General features: G+C 44.3%; 1 protein-coding gene across 11 annotated transcripts in view; it reads right to left on the bottom strand.

The window, feature by feature from the left end:
* Positions 1–19749, bottom strand: part of FGGY (FGGY carbohydrate kinase domain containing) — a 433138-nt gene that overhangs the window by 367003 nt on the left and 46386 nt on the right. The window lies entirely within an intron of this gene.

Here is a 19749-nt window from a genome sequence, read left to right as displayed (position 1 = left end):
AGGGAAAGGGCTCCGGGTCTGGTGAGGCTGGAGAAGGCTTCACTGGGGAGAGATGGAAGCTAATGCCTGAAGGTCAAGCATAAATATCTGTGCTACTAGTGAGAAAGATTCACAAGAAACAAAAATCTAGAGTGACAAGGCAAATTACTCCCTTTAGAGAAGGATTTGTTTAACAGTCTCGTTACAGAATTTATTTGTAAATGGAAATAATTCCATTGTATGATTTAAATCATTTAATTTTCAAAAACTGGTCAAATTGTATATAAAACCAGCACACCATACCCCATGATTGCATTAATGTACACAGCTATGATTTAATAAAAAAAATAAAAAACTGGATTCATAAACATTCCTCATCGTCCACCTCCTCTGGAGGCTTACTGTTGTATAGGAAAGACAAATAACCTATATAAGAACTGACTTCCCAACCATAACTATGTTACCATATTAGCGAAAAGGGATCATATTCAGCAAAGCAATCTTTGCTCCAGAGGGTGACACCACCACCAGTTTAAGGAAAACAAGGCTATGAGAGGTGGAGTCTGATAACTTTAGAGTCAAGTGGACCTGAGTTTAATTACTGTCACTACTCCCTCCCAGCTCTGTAGCAAATTCATTTTCTCTAAGCCCCAGTTTCCTCAAACCCCATTATTACCACCATTCTCCTCCAAGAATGTTGTGAGAATTCAACAAAATAACGTAAAGTGCCAGGTAAGTCAACAACATCCATTTAGATTACTACCACAGAGCTTCGTCCTCTTCAAAGCACTTTGATACTCACGATCTCATCTGATCTGTATAATTCTTTCAGGCACAGAAGGCAAGAAATCATTGCAGATTAAAAGACTTAAGCCCAGAAAGAGATCCTGATTATCCCTGATCATACAACAGACTAAAATGTGGCTCTCCACTGCTCCGCACAGACCGAGAACAGGCGTCTGTCTCCCTAAAGCAGCGGTTCTCAACCTGTGGGTCACGACCCCTTTGGCGGTCTCCTAAGACCATTGGAAAATACATATTTCCGATGGTCTTAGGATAACAGCAGTTACGAAGTAGCAACGAAAATAATTTTATGGTTGGGGGTCACCACCACATAGGAACTGTATTAAAGGGTGGCGGCATTGGGAAGGTTGAGAACCACGGCCCTAAAGCATAATGCAAAGTGGACCTGTCCAGACACGGGAGAGATGTCAGGTGGCGTGGACAACACAATTCCTTTCCAGTGTGTGGGTGGCACTACCTAAGGGAGAGAGGGAGAGAAGGTTTGGGAAAGGGTGAGGAGGTGTTGGATGAAAGAACAGTGGCAATTGGGACAAAGGAGCAGTGAGGCGGTGTCCCCTCCAAGCCCCTCTCAGCAGTCCTTTCCTGTCTCCTTACTGAGCTCCTTTTTCTTAGTCAGTCTTCATAGGGACGTGTTCCCCAGGGATCTTGCCTCCTCCAAAGGCTCTTGTCACTGTTCACGTGCTCCCCGGGAACTCTCAATTATTCCCGTGAATCCAACCAACAGCAAGTGAAATAACATGCAAAACTCACACTCCAATCCGAACTCTCCCCTGATACGCATCTGGACATGCCACTGCATAACTAAGACAGAACCTGCTGTCTCCCCCAAATGCGTTCTTCCTGCTTAACTTTCTAGGTCAGTTGATCCAATTACAGAAGGAGTTATCTCCTACCTCCTCTTCTCTGATTCCTACGTCAAATCTGCCTCCTAATTTAAACTCCCAATTAATTCATCCCCGAATCAGTCAGAATGTTCAGAGAAATAGAACCAGCAGGGTGTGTGTCTGTATGTGTACACGCAGACGTGCCCATCATTTCCAACTCGACTCTGGTGTTAACCAGTCCCTGAGATGGACCTTGACTCACCTACGCTGAGCTAGATGATCTTATGATGGGCCCCATCACTGCACCTGTCATCATCTCTTCACGTCTCTCTCTCTCACTAGACTGAAAGCTCCCGAAAGGCAGGAATTGTGTGGGTTTTTTCAAAAATGGCTCTATTCCTGGGATCTAGCATTGTACTTGATATATAGATGAGTCATGTTAACTGAATGGATAAATGAATAAATGAGCAGAGATATATAAGCTAAAGAAGAGTTTATGGAAATAACAATAAAGAATGAATGGAGAAATGAGTGAGGTCGTGAAGAAGAACGGTTCCGGTCTCTCTTTTTTCATTCAAGCTAATGGCTTTTTTCAGTCTGTTTCAGGAGCACAGACATATTCTAGGCAAGCCAGACTGCCAGGAAGATAAATTTCTCTTCTCGGGGTGAACAGGTCCTTTGGAGAAGTTTCATTTTAATTGGAAAATGGATTAATTCACTTCCTGGCTTGGATGCTCGGGTCAGCACAGCACCCCTGACTGTCTGCCAGGCACCAAGGGAGAGGGGGCTGTGGCAGGGAAAGTGCTCCGTCAAACATCCAGCACTCTGGGACATCTGAGGACAACCTAGTGCCAGCCCCAGGCTGGCTCACATAGATACCCCTTCCTCTCTCCTCGCAAACGTCCTTCAACCCAAATTTCACTTATCCCCAGTTCATAAAGGAAGAGTGTGCTTCCCTGTTCTAACTGGTACCTGTTTCTCTGAGCTTATCTGGGTATTTGTTCCACTGGTGGGGAGCTCCACTGTCACCTCCCTCCAGGCATGGGCCAGGGCCACAACTGAGAAGCCCCTTCACAACTGAAGTCACGGCTAAGACCAGAACCTCATAGACTCTTCCTTACAATGAATTCACAACAGTTGAACCTTACAGAAAGTCTCTCTTCCAGGCACATTTCTGGCAGCTGTAGTCAAGGGTCCTTGCAGAGGGTGCTGAACTCCACAGGTGTTTTGTGACTGGGTCCAGGCTGCTTCTTCAGCCTCACCTCTTGACACCGGTCAGCACCCTACAGTCTCTGGTTCTCCAGGTAGACTTGACCCCATGGCGGTTCCGGGCATGTGACCTGCCATTCTGCAGAGAGGTTCCTGTGTACAACCTGCTGCCTTTCTTCCAGAGCCAGACTGAAGGGCTCCAATACTTCACAGGCGTGTGTCCCTCGGTAACCCACGTACCTACTCTTCATTTAAACTTCCTCATCCTGTAGAAATTGCTCAGGGTATTAATAGTACCTATGCCACAGGGATGTTGAGGGATCAAATGAGCACACATATTGCAACTGTTTAGAACGGTGGCTGGCACAGAGGAAGCACTTCTCACAGGACAGTCCCTGCTATTTCTTTTACAAAGCAAAAGCTCTACCACATCTTTCTATCTTCAGAAAGGAACGGGGACTTTGGAGTTTGACACACCTTAGTTCAAACACTGGCTCTGCTACTTACTAGTCGTGGTATTTCTGACTAATATTTGCCTAATGTCTGAGGCTCACTTTGTTCACTGACAGCAACCATAATTTTGTTACCTAGATTCAATTCAACAAAGCTGTACATGTTAATGTGTCCATCCTGGTCCACCCCCAGTAAATGCTAGTTTCCAGGGACCTGTCTCCCCTGCTACACCCTTAGCTCTTTTTTTAGGCAGAGACTATACAGGTGATTTTCAACCTGTGTGCCACAACAGGTTTTTTTGTGACACAATTTTGTGACACAAATCTTAGATGTGTCACAGAATTATTTATTATTATTAAATCATAGCTATGTACATTAATGCAATCATGGGGTACAATGTGCTGGTTTTACATACAATCTGAAATACTTTCATCAAACTGGTTGACATAGCCTTCATGGCATTTTCTTAGTTATTGTGTTGAGACTTTTATAGTCTAATTTAGTAAATTTCACATGTACACTTGTAAGATGCACTGTAGGTGTGGTCCCACCAATTACCCTCCCTCCACCCATCCTCCCCCATTCCCTCCCCTCCCTTTCCCCTTTTCCTATATTCTTGGGCTATAATTGGGTTATAGCTTTCATATGAAAGCTATAAATTCGTTTCACAGAATTTTTTTAGAGATCATTAATGGAATTATTTTCAAAAAAGTTCAAAGAACAGTAATATATTCTTTTTTTTATGAACATAATTTAAGTGTACTGCAGAAGCGTAACTATAGGTTCAAGTGTACCATGGTGGACAATGAAAGGCAAAAACATACTAGTCCCACCAGGCACAGTGGCTCATGCCTGTAATCCTAGCACTCTGGGAGGCTGAGGTGGGTGGATCTCCTGAGATCAGGAGTTTGAGACCAGCCTGAGCAAGAGCAAGACCCCATCTCTACTAAAAATAGAAAAATTAGCCAGATATGGTGGTGGTTAGCTGTAGTCGAGCTACTCGGGAGGTTGAGACAAGAGAATTGCTTAAACCTCAGAGTTTCAGCTTTCTGTGAGCTACGATGCTGCAACACTCTACCCAGGGCAACAGCGTGAGATTCTGTCTCAATAAATAAATAAATAAAATAACTAGTCCCAATCCTCAAGCTACTTGTGGGCTAGGACAAAGAATCTGTGGGAGAAACACTCAGGAGGAACGCATAAATAGTACAGAATCGTTCAAGTTCTTTTATTTTCATTTTTTATTAAATCATAGCTGTGTACATTAGTATGATCATGGGGCACCATACACTTGGTTCATAGACCGTTTGACACATTTTCATCACACTAGTTAACATAGCTTTCATGGCATTTTCTTAGTTATTCTGCTAAGACCTTTACATTCCACATTTACTAGGATTCACATATTCCCTTGTAAAATGCACCGCAGGTGTAATCCCATTAGTCCCCCTCCCTCACCCCTCTCCCTCCCCTCCCTTTCCCCCTTCTCCCTATTCTTAGGTTGTAAGTGGGTTATAGCTTTCATGTGGAGGTCCTACATTAGTTTCATAATAAGGGTGAGTACATTGGGTACTTTTTCTTCCATTCTTGAGACACTTTACTAAGAAGAATATGTTCCAGCTCCATCCATGTAATCATGAAAGAGGTAAAGTCTCCATCTTTCTTTAAGGCTGCATAATATTCCATGGTGTACACAGACCACAATTTATTAATCCATTTGTGGATCCATGGGCACTTGGGCTTTTTCCATGACTTAGCAATTATGAATTGGGCTGCAATAAATATTCAAGTTCTAAAATATCTAACTTTTAAAGGTCATGACGGGAAGACACTGCTGTGAGAAGGAGGTGGTGGAAAGGAAACCTGAGGAGGCAGACTGAGCCGGGAGCGGAGGGAAGGCGCAGACTGAGCCGGGAGCGGTGGGAAGGTGCAGTCCAAGGAAGCAGGGACACAGGGCCGCCTCCCCTGGGCCACTGCCTGAAGAAAGCACCGGAGGGGGCATCAGCCACACCTGGGGCCATGCAGAAGGAACCAGGTCTGAGAGACGTGCTCAAGTGCAGTCTCAGGTACATGGGAGCTGTGTTAGACGCTGAGTCAGAGAGAGTGGGAGTTCAGTGAAAAGGGAAGTGAGAACACAGGACACCATGGCCTACAGGGAACGGGAGACAGGGGCACCAGTTTCCACATCCATTTCTGACAGAGAAAGCGGAGACAGTCAAAGAGAAGAATGGGGAGAGAGAAAATGAAACAAGAAAAATTAAATAGCAGAGGAAGAAGTAAAAATAAAAGATGAGGGACTAAGAGACCCAAGAAAAGTGGGACGAAGAGAAAGATTAGGTTACACACAAGACCTGAAGGAAATGAGTGGGAAACAAGAGCACGGCCGTGTCAATGTCTCCGACAAGACGAAACACGGAGAAGGGAGGGCAGAAAGAAGCCTCGCTAGCAGTCTGCACGCTGCCTTTCCCCTGGACAATGAAGTCATGGCTGATGTCACTGCCTCTGAGTCACACGCCCCCCGAGAGAGGTGGAACGGGCCCTGTCTGGTATTCAGCCCTACCCTCCTGGGCCCATGGGGTTAATTCACTGCTTTATCCTCAGTCACTGTCTAGTCTAGTCCTGAGATGACCGAAGCGAGGACAGCTGCTCTGTCTGCCCAGGGAAGACTTCGCAGCCTCCTGAGAGCTCTGGACTCCTCTTCTATGGGGTTCTCTGGTCCAGGTCTTGAGATGGGACAGTCGGAAAAGCTGTGGCAAATAACTTCTGGCTTCACTCTGATTGTGGGTGGGTAAACGCACTCCATCTTCTGAGATCCCCAAAGGAAATCTCCCCAGTGAACAGCATGGAATATAGACAAGGGACGTAAAGGAAATTGTGTGTGACACACAGCGCCACCTTCTCACATCCTGAGCTCTTACCACTCCAGTCTGCAGCCCTAGGAAGGTCTTAGCTCCCCAGATTAACACCCAACCACCCTTACAAACTACCCCACCCCAATCTCTTATCGCCTAACCCCAATGCACCTGCTGGCCCCCTAGCCTACACATCATTTCCCCCCGCCCCCAACCACTCTACCCTAAACTGGGCCATATTCCCAGAATGGCCCAAATTTCCATGCCGCTAATACCACACTGTGACTTTCTCTCTTTTGTCTCCATTCTAGAATCTGGGCACCTTAAGGTCAGAGACTCCATTTTTTCTTGACTGATATACTCCCAATATTTAACAAAGTACCTGAAATAAAACAAATTTTTAATCGATATTTGCCAAATAAATGGATGACCTTGAACAATGCTGGCAGCACCACAATACTCTTAGACCATTTCCAGAACACATGCCCATTCTCACAGCCATCCTCCGGAGACATCTGTGAGGTACAGATTCTCTGTAAGGCCCTAGGAGAGCCAGCGAAACGCTCCTGGAAGCATCTCTCAGGGGTATCATGGGATGGACCCACATTCTCCCTGACTCCTCTCCACCCCACCTGGTTCTGCCACACAGACAGAAAGCCTCTCTCCGCCCAACTCCCACCTGCTCAGACAGGAACAATACCCTCTCCCCAGTTGTCGCAAAGATTAAAAAGTACCATTTTTCTTTTTTTATTAAATCATAGCTGTGTACATTAATGCAATCATGGGGCCCCATATACTGGTTTTATATACAATTTGACATATTTTCATCACACTGGTTAACATAGCCTTCCTGGCATTTTCTCAGTTAATTGTGTTAAGATCGCCTGCCCTAAGAACAACATGAATTCTATTTCCCTTCACTTCTAGATTTCTTAACTGCATGTCAAGTATACAAAAAAAAAAAAAAAAACAGACCTCACTCATTTTCATTCCAAATATCAACTTTTTTTGTCATCACCATCTGAAAATCTATCACTGCCCCAGCACTCTATAATTTGCCTTTTGATACACACTATTACATCATCATCAACACCACATTATAGACAGGACACTCTAGGGACCATGGGTGAAAGGCAGATACGTGGAAAGCCTGGTCCCTTGAACTCCAAACCCAACACTCCCTCCCCACTGCCCACTGCCGCTTCCCAGGACGTGGAAGGAGCTCAGTGAACACTTGCACAGTGACTCACGTCCTTTCTCGGGTCCCCGGGCTTGTCTCTGACCTCCAGCCAAAGCCTCGGGCCGAGACAACTGCGACAGGCCTCCCTCTGGTCCCTGGTCTCCTTCCCCTGTCACTCAGTTCACAGAACGCCAAGCTGAAGGACAGCTCCAGCTCCCAAGCACCAGCTGCTCCAAATCCCAGACCATGGGCTGGTAATGGTCTAGGACCAGTAATTGTCATTAATCGGTGGTGAAGTACTACTAATAAAAATACCCTGTTTCCCCGAAAATAAGACAGCATCTTATTTTAAGGTGTGCTCCCAAAGATGCACTAGGTCTTATTTTCAGGGGACGTCTTATCTTTCCTGTAAGTAGGTCTTATTTTCGGAGGATGTCTTACTTTCGGGAAAACAGGGTAATTACCAAAAAATACAGTCTTATTACTAATAACATTTTGATTAGTTAATCAGTAAGGTGAGAGGCAGGCCTTATTTCCTGATAGCTGCTCTGCTGCACTTGGTAAGCTCCAACACCCCAGATGTGTTAGCAGTGGTGGGAGAAATGAAGGCCCATACCAGAGCTCCGACCTTTCTCAAAGGCATGAGGAGAAGCAGGGCTCAGCAGGGCATAGCCCCTTGCTCAGGCAGCTCTCTAACATCCTCTGACCACCGCCTAGCTTTACATTTTTGAGTCAGAAGATGCAGACCATTGAGATTATGAAGTCTAAAAGCCACAAAAAACAGCTTTGTGAGAGGCTGTTGATCCTGGTGTTGGTGGGGCCACAGAGTTGACATCAGACTTGCTTTTGTGACTGAGGCCACTCACAAGTTTTACCCTATTTACAGTCTCTCCGTGCAGGGAGGGTTCAGATGGACACTGGTCTTCATAGATGTCCCTGAATCACTTTCCCATGGAGCTGCAGAGGGGGCTCTGTCTGCACAGGGCCAAGCTCCAGTGAGCTCTCAGCTGCATAAATACTTCAGGACCTCTGAGTTCAGAAGACATAAGGAACAAGGCCCATCATTTATTCATCCTTTCTAACTACAAATACTTCAGGGGAATGCAAAAAAGAAATTAAGGTCAATTCCTCAAGAGGCATAATGTACTATACAGCACAAACGGAAGAGGCTGCGGGCAGGAAGGTGCACCCAGTCGCAAGTGTGATTGTTTCATTCTGAATCTGATTTTGAACACCTAAACCCTTGATAAAGTTTAAATTTAGATCAGACCAATGTGTTATCTGGGATTTGAAACTTAAACAGTGAGAACTGGCTTTCTCTCTCTAGCGTCTTACCTGCAGAGGAGGCAGAGGCACCTCGCCTGATGAAGGCTGGAGTCTGACCCACCAGCCTTTACAATGCCTTTTTAAATCCATTCCTTAGAGTCGGAAAACCAGCGTTTACATTCCAACATTGTCAGAGGTAATCATCTACGAGATAATCTACTTCGGTCCCCCATCCTCATCTTCTGCATCTGTGAAGTAAGTGGTAACGCCTACCTCACAGGATTTCCATAAGAAGGAATAAGACAAAAGACTTTCAAGTGCATGGAAAATATTTAATAAGACAAAAGACTTTCAAGTGCATGGAAAATATTTAATCAAGTCGAGTGCGGTGTTGATGGATGAGACAGCAATCAAACAAGGTCAATATCTTCACTAGAACTTATTACATCCTTCAGAACGGTAGTTGACTTTTAATATGTCACCGTGTAACGAGATCTTAACTTACCCCCAAAACTAACTTCAAGGATAGAAAATGATAATGGCCGATGGCAGGCAACGGTTCTGAGTATGCACTATTTGGACTTTTTTGTATGATTGAAATTCTCAATAATAAAACACTCGGGGAATATGGTTTTCACAGCCTCTTGCTCTTGGTCCTGGACATGGGCACTCCTGGAGACAAAGAGTAAGACCAGCTTCCTCCTCGTCCCCCATTGCATGGCACAGAACATAGTTTCTAGATAAAAGTTTGTTTCACTGATTAAATGAATATAACCTTACAATAGCAGAATATTTTCATTTTAGATAATAGGGGGGAAAGTAATACTAACCCTGATGGTCAGAAAAATGAGATTTTCGAGGTCTGACAATTAAGTTCATGAACTTATCTTAGAAAAAGTGTTTAGAAGGGTGGACTAGGCACTTAGCTACCCAGGGGGAGCACTTTGAAGCTGACAGTGGTGCTATTCAGCAATAAGGGATGTAGCACTTTTTCTAGGATGAGCTCTCAAACTTAATTGTCCGACCTTGTACCTACCCCTCCAGAAGAATCCCATTTCTTGTCCTCTTGGGCGGTCAGCCTGCTGCCTTCAGTGGACACCAGTTACCCTGCACCTCCAGCCTTCCAAGGCGACACTTCGTGTGCTATGAGTTACTGCACCACAGCACACATTAAATACACTGTCTTTTTTAGTATCTTTTTTAAAGACAATATTCTCCTTTAACAGGTGTGACCTCCATTTTAGCTACACTGAAAGAACAATTTAGTTCCATTTTTGTTTAACACAATCAGACAATATGGGCGTAGAGCCAGCCTAATTTCGTACGCCTTTCTACTCCTCTCTGGTTACACTGCAAACTAGGGAAATAGCCAACATCTCTACACAGTGGTCAAGAAGACCAACAAGTAAGTTGAGCCTGGGGTCTGCAGTGCTACAGTCATAAAGCTGCTGTTGGACGGCCAGGAGACAAAGGTTCATTGAGCAAGTACTTCTGGAGTGTGTTTTCAACGCCAAGCACCATGTTTGGCCCTGGGGTAAAAGAGTAAGGGATATGGAAACAAACTTGGTCCCTGCTCTTATGGAGCTAAGAATCCTCCCACCCAAATGAGGAAGAAGAATGATACAGCAGAGAAAAGGACCTTCCTTCAGGTTCAATTTTGATACCTGTCAACAAGTCATTTCATCTCTTTAAGCTTTATCGCATTCATCTGTAAGACATGGGAAGCAGCAATGTTTATCTTACAAGATCACGTCATAGATCACATAAAGAAAATTATTTGTGAAAGTCTGCCATAACCCATAAAGTAAAATTAAAAAAAAACAGCAGTTTAATAATAGCTCACATTTATTAAATGTTACAAGGTTTCTGTCCAAAAACTATTTTTCTTCCTTTGGTCTGTATTTCAAAATTACTTTGTAGGACTATAAACTAAAAGAATACGGTATATTTGGCATAAATATGTGCAAATACAAAGATAATAAGGAAAGGATTCACTGCCCAGGTAGAAGCACTCTCTGTATTTAGTTACGAAGCCCAGTTTATAGGCAGACCACCCCAGAGAGAAAATGCACAACATATGCCCTAAGAGCAGCTAACACACCATACGCATTGCTCAAAGACTGGGACGAGTCCGGTCCAACATACAGGACCCTGGTGTAAACATTCTAAAGAGAGGTCTCTGGACTTAGATGAGTCTTAGATTCCCGTGGGGGGTGATGGGTGCAACTTAACAGGGTATCCACAGCAGGAGTCCAAAGACACAGAAGAGAGGCCCAGAAGAATTACTGGAGCTTTCACTTTGCACATAAAATAAGCTGTGACTCAGGTAACAGGACTGCAGCCAAGGGGTGGCTCTGGGGTGGAAAGGAGCAGCAATGCTCCTCCAAACCACGTTTTCCACATTGGGGAAAATTAATTTACACTGGCCATGCAGTGGAAAGATCAGACAGATACACCCAGCAATTGAAAACGGCATGAGAGATGATTTAATAACCTCATCCATTCATCCACCCATCCATCAAAATGTTAGATGTTATTAATATGAGATGTTAAGTAGAGCTGAAGAGGCCAGAGATACTGAGGCAGATAAAGCACAATGTCTTATAATAAATTCAAGGGCAGAGGTGAGCAGAGAATGGGATGGGGGACAGGGGGCAGGACCTAACATAGGAGACACAGAAGGTCAAAGGCGGCTTCCTGGAGGACGTGAAGGCTGAGTCTTCAACCATTCGTATAAGTTTTTCTGGTGAAGGAAGAAATTATTATAAGTTTGCCAGAGAGAAGGAAAAACTTGAGCAAAGACCCAGAGGTGTGAGAGAATATGGGCACAGAATCACTGGAGCCACCAACCAAGAATTCACCATCTGGAAAGTCTTTTCCATGTCTCTAAGCACTTGTTATAGGAAAAGTAATGATGGGTTCCTTGAACAAATTCCCGCGCCTGGGTCTCATATTCAACTGCCCAGAGGGGTAGGGCTGAAGAAGGAAATGAGGGAAGCAGGCTGGGGTGGGACAGCTGCTAAATGAAGAGGGCCAGCCCGTTCCAAAGAGGGTGGCCCCTACTCAGCTCCAGCCAGTTCCTTCCACATGGAAATGTGGACCCTGTATTGCCAGGTTCTTTCAACATTTTCTTCTAGAGAAGAAGGGTGGGTCAAACACAACTATGTGGTGGCCAGATCCAGCCTGCAGCCCTGGCCAGTGGGAGGAAACAAGCTCCTTTTAAGAACAGGCAGGGAGGGGCAATGGCCAGAGTCCAGGGTCTGGCCACAGGCCGGACCAGGTGAGAGTCGGGCTCCACAGGGCCCTGGCTGTGTAGCTCTGGAAATGCCGCTTACACCACCCGAGTCCTGGTTTGTCCACACTGTCACACAGACGTAGTGTAATAGGATGCTGTCAAACTATGTCACTGAGGGGCTTAAATGAAGTTCAGCCTGTGACACCCCTAGTGAGGTGCTTTTTAGGAAAATAAGCCCCCAAAGAAAAAAATTCCCACACGAAATCATGAGAGTTAAACCAGAAAGGTTCGTGATGACTACAAGATTTTTTTTTTAGTGGAAAATTACTAAGAAGAAATTAAAGCACAGCATTGTGCTATCACGGGAGTAAACTATGCTAACCCTGGACAATGCCCCGTTATTAATGGTTTTTGTGTATAGGGCCAGTCTTTTTTTTTTTTGTATATTAATAATTTCCTAAAAGAAATGCATTTATAAGTCTGTTCCTTCAGTCTTCTTTCCCCTCCCCCAACATTACAGCGTCAACACTGTTGTTGCTACACAAATATTTACTATCCACCTAGCACATTTGCCAGAGTGATTTTTTTCTTTTTTAAATCATAAAACAGACTGTGTCACACCCATGCTTAAAATCCATTTCCCACTGCTCTCGAAATGAAATCCAAATTCCTGCCATGGGCTCCAAGCTGGGCATGCTCTGGCCCCCACCCACTTGGGGCCTGCCCTGCTCACACCCACCCATCCAGGCTGACCTCCCCCACCACCTCCAGGGAATATAATGCTTGTCCTTCCCAACAATCTCATCATTCAGGTCAAATAAAACTTCCCAAAAGAGATCCATGCTAGCCATGCCAAATCTGTTCCTCTCTGCTTTTCTTTAACAGAAAACAAAATCACTGCGTGTGTGTTTGTCTCCTTGACTATCTTCTGCCTTTCCACCTGGACTATGTGCTGCCAGAAGCTTCCCGAGGGCCCTAGTGTCCCCACAGTGCCTATCACATGTGACACCCTCAAGATTTGTGAAATGAAGCAATGAACCAACTACCCCTTGCTCACAGCTGACCCTCCTGAAGCTGTCATCTGCCAATGTCTTCCCTGAACGAGTTTGTGCAAAGCCTGCAAACACTTGAAGAGGTAGGTAGTAGGGCAAATTGGGAAGAAGCCCATACTCTGGACGTGAAATACCAAAGTTCAAATCCCAGCCTTGCCACTTATTAGCTGAGTGACCTTGAGCAAGTTGCTTAGAAGTTTCTGTGCCCGATTCCTCACCTGTGAAAGAAGAGAATCTACCCAGCCTTCGTAGGGTAGATGTCAGAAACAGATGAATTAACCTAGATAAAATGCTTAGAATAGCTCTGGCCAGGTACATAAGGACTACTACATAACCTGGATAAAATGCTCAGAATAGCGCTGGCCAGGTACATAAGGACTACTACATAACCTGGATAAAATGCTCAGAATAGTGCTGGCCAGGTACATAAGGACTACTACATACTTCAGTGCCTGTTTTCATCTGTTTTCACGGTTTCATTGATCTGTACCTTTATTGTTATGAGATTATAACTCTCAATGGCAGAGGCCACTTCTGGATTCCCACACTGAACTGCATAGGCCCCCACAAGGTGCAGAATAAGGAGACAGAACTATGGTGTGGTCCCTGACATGGGCTTGCTTAGATGGGGTGAGACAGCAAGTGAGTTCGTGAACACTTCTGAGCTTCCAGTTCCTCATCTCTAAAAAGAGACACTATCTACCTCACAATACTGAGATGGATTAAATAAAATAATCCTTGTGAAATAAAATAATTCTGGGGCTGAAGGCATGGGTAAGTTTCATATATAAAAAAAAAGTAGCAGGTAGTCAAGTACCTTCTAAATCAGGTTCACAGCTCAAATCTGGCTGCCTCCTGGGATAGGTCTCCTACATCAGTTGCAGATGATTCAAATACATGAATGACTCTGAAAATATGTTTCACACCCTTCTACTGTCTGCCTCCCATGACTGTCTCTGACATCTTGATGGTAGTTTCTAGACATTTTCCTCAGCTAATAGTCAAAAGAAAAAAATACACCACTCATTACAGCCATCTCCATGAAATAAGATATTCCAGCATTTAAAATTCTCTCAATTGGTAACCGGACATTATTGAAATGCCCCTTGAGACAAGCATTTATAAATAAAATGACTGTGAAAATGAAAAGTAGCATTAGAATGTTTACTATATAAAGTATTTTACAAACTTACGATAATTCCACAAGACTGGTAATAATATCCTCGTTTTACAGTTCAGCACTTTAAGACTCAGATCAGTTGAGTCGGCTTGCCCAAGGTCCCACAATTGGTAAGTGATGGAGAAAGATTTAAATGCCAAGTGTGTTTGGCTTCAAATCCCATGCTTCTTGTTGTTGATGGTGTTATAGAATTGTGTTATATCTCCCAAAGTTCCTCAATATCTTATAGTAGCTTTATTGTTGAGAAATGATGAACACAGGGGAGCATTAAACTTATTCAAAAAAATTTAAGCCATAGTTGCCATCATAATGACATTTAAAAAAATAGAGACATTTCAAAGAAGGAAACTTATAGTGTTTATCTCTCATAAAGTTCCAGGACTCAAAAAAGCCTTAAGACAGAGAAAAGATACTATTATATTATTAAAAAAGAATGAACAGATAGGGCCAGAAAAAGCATTAAAAATAAGTGGGGGGGGGGGGGATTGGGTGCAGTTACTCATGACTTCACTTTCGGAGGCCGAGGCAGGAGGGCTGCTTGAGCACAGGAGTTTGAGGCCAGTTTGGCAACATAGCAACACCTTATATCTACAAAAACCAAAATAACTAACTAACTAAATAAATAAAGGGGGGTAAGCTTCTTATGTAATAAAAGGACTAAAAGAACGGTCTTTACTGAACTCAGCGGGGTTTTTTTCCCCAACAGTTCCTATTGCAAAGAACTCAATTGACCCTCTGCTCAGCTGGCCAGAAGTTACCAACCACCTCTCTCAGCATCCAAACTCCCAGGTTCCTCCAAAAAGTCCACATATACCAGGACAGGTACAACAGAACTAATCGGAGAGTATTCACTTACTTTCCCTGTCTGTTGCCAGGTGAACAGAAGCAGAGGGGGTACGGACAAGGCCGATGGGAGGGATGGACATATTTCCTCAGCCCAATGCCAGAATCCTCTGACATTCCTCAGTCAGTTGGTTCCAGGACTTTGGAATGAACAACGAAAATCTCAAACTTACAAAGTGATTCGCTTTCTGCTCTTCTGACAATGGCTAAAAAGGAAATGAGTTAGAAGACCCCTGAGTGAACAGCTCAACTCCAACTTGGACTTTACCAAGCAAATACAAACAATGTAACCTAATTGTACCCTCATATTAATCTGAAATTTTAAAAAGTTTAAAAATTCAAAACAAACCAGTTGGAGTTATCTCCATATGGCTCCTCCAAGCCACGTTAATTACTTTCCATTGACACTGAGTTGTCAGGATCAGCATCAGCCCGGTTAACGTTCTTGACCTTCCTCCGTCTGCGCCTTGTTACCCTATAATGTTTCACGTTTATAAAGATAGGAGCCTCCAGCTGCTCTAGCCTGACAGAACTTAATTTACATGTGGACTTCATTAAGAATGAGCGTCAGAATCATTAAGACCAAATGGAAAAGCCAGACTGCTGGGGGTTATGAAAGATTCAAATGGCATTTTCCCTTTTATCTGACAATTCTTATTAAGGAGATATACGTCAACCTGAAACACACAAACCGTAAATGGAAAGGACGTGATTAAAATTCCATATGGCAGGACCAGGGCCCAACAGTGGTCCTTGTACAGCTCTTCTGGCTTCAGACAGAAGACAGACCTCCAAACTCTGCCCAGACTCTGACATCTGATTCTAGGCTAAGGACAGGGACAACATGAATGACGGCAAGGCTGAAGTGAGTGGTCAGCGCTGACTCACCCCTCATTGCCAGTCCACCTCAGTGTCCCGTTGGTATTAATTATCCTCTAAAGATCTCTGGAACCTGTCTCCTCTGCATACCACAGTGCCTAATTTAGGCCTCATTAGTTCTCACCTGGAGTACTGTGACAACCTCTTACTGGGTCATACAAATTATTCAAAAAATATGTATTTAGCACGATTATACATCAGCCGTTTGATTAGAGAGAGGAGTACAACAATGAGCAAAATGGAGATGACTGCCCTCCTCCTTTAAATTACAGTGGCTGACGGAGGAAAGCATTATATAAATCATCTTACAAACCGACAGATCATTATCATTTATGAAAGATACAACGAAGCTAAATGAAGAGGACAGTGACAAGAGACTTCCTGCTTATTCCAGCCTCAGGAAAGGCGTTTTTTAAAAAGCGACAATAACATTGAGACTAAATGATCAGGAAGAACAGGTGGTGGGTGAGCAGAGGGAAGACGATTCTGTGCAGAACGTGTGGCGCTGTCAAGACCAGGAGTCAACAAACTTCTTCTATACAAGTCCAGATGCACACGTGTTCTGCTCTGAGGACAGAGTCTTTGTCTGAACTACTCAGCTCTGTGTAATGCAAAAACATCCATACGCAATATGTAAAACAATCAGTGTGGTTGTAGTCCAATAAAACATTATTTATAGGCCCTGAAATTTCAATTTCATATAATTTTCACAAGTCACAAGGTATTCTTCACTTTTTTATTATTTTTTTTGGACCCAGAGTGCCATGGCATCAAACCTCACAGCAATCTCAAACTCTTAGACTTGCATCCAGCTCCCAAGTAGCCGGGCCTATACTCTGCTAGATTTCTATTTTTAGTAGAGATGAGGTCTCGCTCAGGCTGGTCTAGAACTGCTGAGCTCAAGGGATCCACCCGCCTCAGCCTCCCGGAGTCCTAGGATTACAGGCGTGAGCCGCAGTGCCTTGCCTGGCCAATTCTTCTTCTGATTCTTTTTCAACCACTTGAAAATGTAAAGGCCATTCTTAGCTCCTAAGCCATCCACTAACAGGTAGCAGACCACATTCGGCTGAGGGGTGAGGCCTCCCCAGCCAAGACTCTGAGTGTATCCCTGAGAGTGGGTGAGAGTGTGCCAGGAGGTGAAAAACACCATGAGTGGTGGGGTGAGAGCCAGTGACATCACAGACCATCTCCGGGCCATCCCACAAACGGTCCGGAGTCCCTCTATAGAATACGCGTCCTATCTTCTCTGCTACACAAAAACTCCACTCCCATCTTGAAGCTCATGTCAAACTACCCCTGGCAAGCTACTGCTTTTCTCCCACAGTATTCCTACACACAACACTTAGCGCATCTTCTGCTGACTCTGTTTTGAAACCTGTCTCCCTCCACCAGCCAGTTCCTCTGCTCTCCTACCTCTGTCCCCAGGCAATGCTGTGCTGCTCCAGGATAAGGTAGAGTCCCTATTGTCCAGGTTCCCAGAACTCTGTTCGGACTTCACAAATTAAGGAATGAACAGAAAGTAAATAAATGACAGTTCGAAGAACTTAGAACGCAAAACCTCCTGCTTTCATTTTGAACGTGCACTTGAGCAGCTTCTGCTGCAGCATTAAAAGGAAGGTGCCCTGTCCTCCTTCTCCATAAGTGGAAGCCTGTCAAGTGCAAGAGCAGGAGTCTTTGGAATTAAAAGTGTTTTAAAAGTCACCAGGTCAGCAGCAGCAGCACCTGGCAAATGGTCGGAAATGCAAATTCCTAGATTCTCAGTTCCTTACCCCATAGCTACTGAGTCAGAACCTGCAGCTTAAGGAGATCTCCAGGTGATTCATTTACAAATGAAAATGAAGAAGCACCACAGCCATCATGGCCAGGCTGGAAGGAGTTAGGAGAAGATGCTAAAACTGATTTTAAAAGTCATTCTCATTTTGAATTTGCCATCATGCTAAAACCAAAGGGATTCTTAGCAGGAATCCTCGTGTGTGGTTACTCCCCGAAGAAACTCAAATGGGTTTGAGGCTTAACCTGCACGTAGTTGAATACACACACAGTAAGCCAATGTTTAGAAACTTAGAAAATTCTGAAAGGGAATTGATTTTTTTAAAAATAAATTAATAGAAGATGCTCTTAGAAGGTCACAACCACTGCTGTGTAATCTATAACTTAATTATTTCCTATGGGCTTTACTTTGTGTGGTTTGATCAAGTGCAAGATGGCAAGAACCCTGAGAGGGCCCTGCCAGACATACACTTAGGTCTCCCGGGACATGCAGCTTGACAGGGTCCCACTCTGGCTCAGACTGGTCTTGAACTCCTGAGCTCAGGCAATCCACCTGCCTCGGCCTCTGAGAGTGCTAGGATTGCACTGGACCTGAAAGATGCTGGTTTATGACTGAAGACAGCCACATCATTCAAAGACTTGGAAACTCAAGTCTTGAAACCCTAAAATGTCGGGTGGCGCCTGTGGCTCAGTGAGCAGGGCTCCAGCTCCATATGCCGAGGGTGGCGGGTTCAAACCCAGCCCCGGCCAAACTGCAACAAAAAAATAGCTGGGCATTGTGGCGGGTGCCTGTAGTCCCAGCTACTTGGGAGGCTGAGGCAAGAGAATCACGTAAGCCCAAGAGTTAGAGGTTGCTGTGAGCCGCGTGACGCTACGGCACTCTACAAAGGGCGGTACAGTGAGACTCTGTCTCTACAAAAAAAAAAGAAACCCTAAAATGTCAACAAGGCCAAAGAGGAATAATTTGGGGCTAAAAGTACATTGGAAAGGAAGGCTCTGGTCAGAATACCTGGATTTAAATCCCAGCTCTGCTGCTTCCCAGTTGGAATGGTAATTAACCTCTCTGAACTTCAGTAGAGTACTGGATATTAACAGAATTGATTTTGGAGTTAGCCAGTCTTAGGTTCAAATCCTGACTTAGTCAAGTACTTACTGTGTCCCTTTGGGTGAGTTACTTTACTCTCTGGAGTTGTAGGTACTAAAATAAAGGCCCTACTGAGGAACTGATGACCCTCTGCCCAATACGCCTCACTTAGTACAACTCTGTTTTCTTGTTTTTTCTATGTTGACAAGAAAATGGAAATATATCCAACATATTTCTTTTCTAGCAGTAAGTTTAGCCTGGCCTAAACACCACCACTGCCCTCGTTCCCCAAGTTGCCTGCTTCATGGAAGAATTTTATTATTTTATTTTATTTTTATTTATGTATTTATTTATTTGTGAGACAGAGTCTCTCTCTGTCACCTGGGGTAGAGTGCCGCGGTGTCATAGTTCACAACAACCTCAAACTCTTGAGCTGACACAGTCCTCTTGCCTCAGCCTCCTGAGTAGCAGGGACTACAGGCACTTACCACAATGCACAGACAGTTTTCCTATTTTTAGTAGAGACAGGGGTCTCATTCTTGCTCAGACTGGTCTTGAACTCCTGAGCTCAGGCAATCCACCTGCCTCGGGCTCCCAGAGTATTAGGATTACAAGCATGAGCCACTGTGCCCAGTGCAATATTCTGTAACAGTAACGCGATGGAATAAGCTGGGATTTAGACCCAGCAGACATTGTTTTAAATTCTGGCCCTATAATCTCTTTGAGAAAGCCAGATACCCCTCCCTCAGCCTCAGTTTTTGATAGGATGAAACCAGTGGCTGGGAATACAACACAAAGCAGAGTGTGGACGCAGAGCAAAGCAGTTCTGTGTTCTGATTTGTCTCTGTGTGAATGGAAGTCAGGTTTTTAGAATGAGCTAATCCAACTCTCTGTGAATGGAAAAAGTGAGGCCTGAGATGAGGAGGGCTTTTCCCAAAGCACACAATGACTGACAGGAGAGTCAGAAGATGCTTGAAAACTCCTAAGAAACTTTGTGTTTTCAAACTCTTAGCAACCACAGAAGCCCTTCTGCAGATCAAAACTTACAAAACAGGCAGCAAGGCAAGCCTGCTTGACACAGAAGCCCTTTCTTCTTACCCCTCTCCTGTCCCATGGTGGCAATCGTGGGGCACCTTCTT

Source organism: Nycticebus coucang, chromosome 22 (genome assembly GCF_027406575.1).
Source record: "Nycticebus coucang isolate mNycCou1 chromosome 22, mNycCou1.pri, whole genome shotgun sequence".
NCBI lineage: Eukaryota > Metazoa > Chordata > Mammalia > Primates > Lorisidae > Nycticebus > Nycticebus coucang.
Note: the sequence above shows the minus strand (reverse complement) of the source record. Positions and strands in the feature narration are given on the sequence as shown.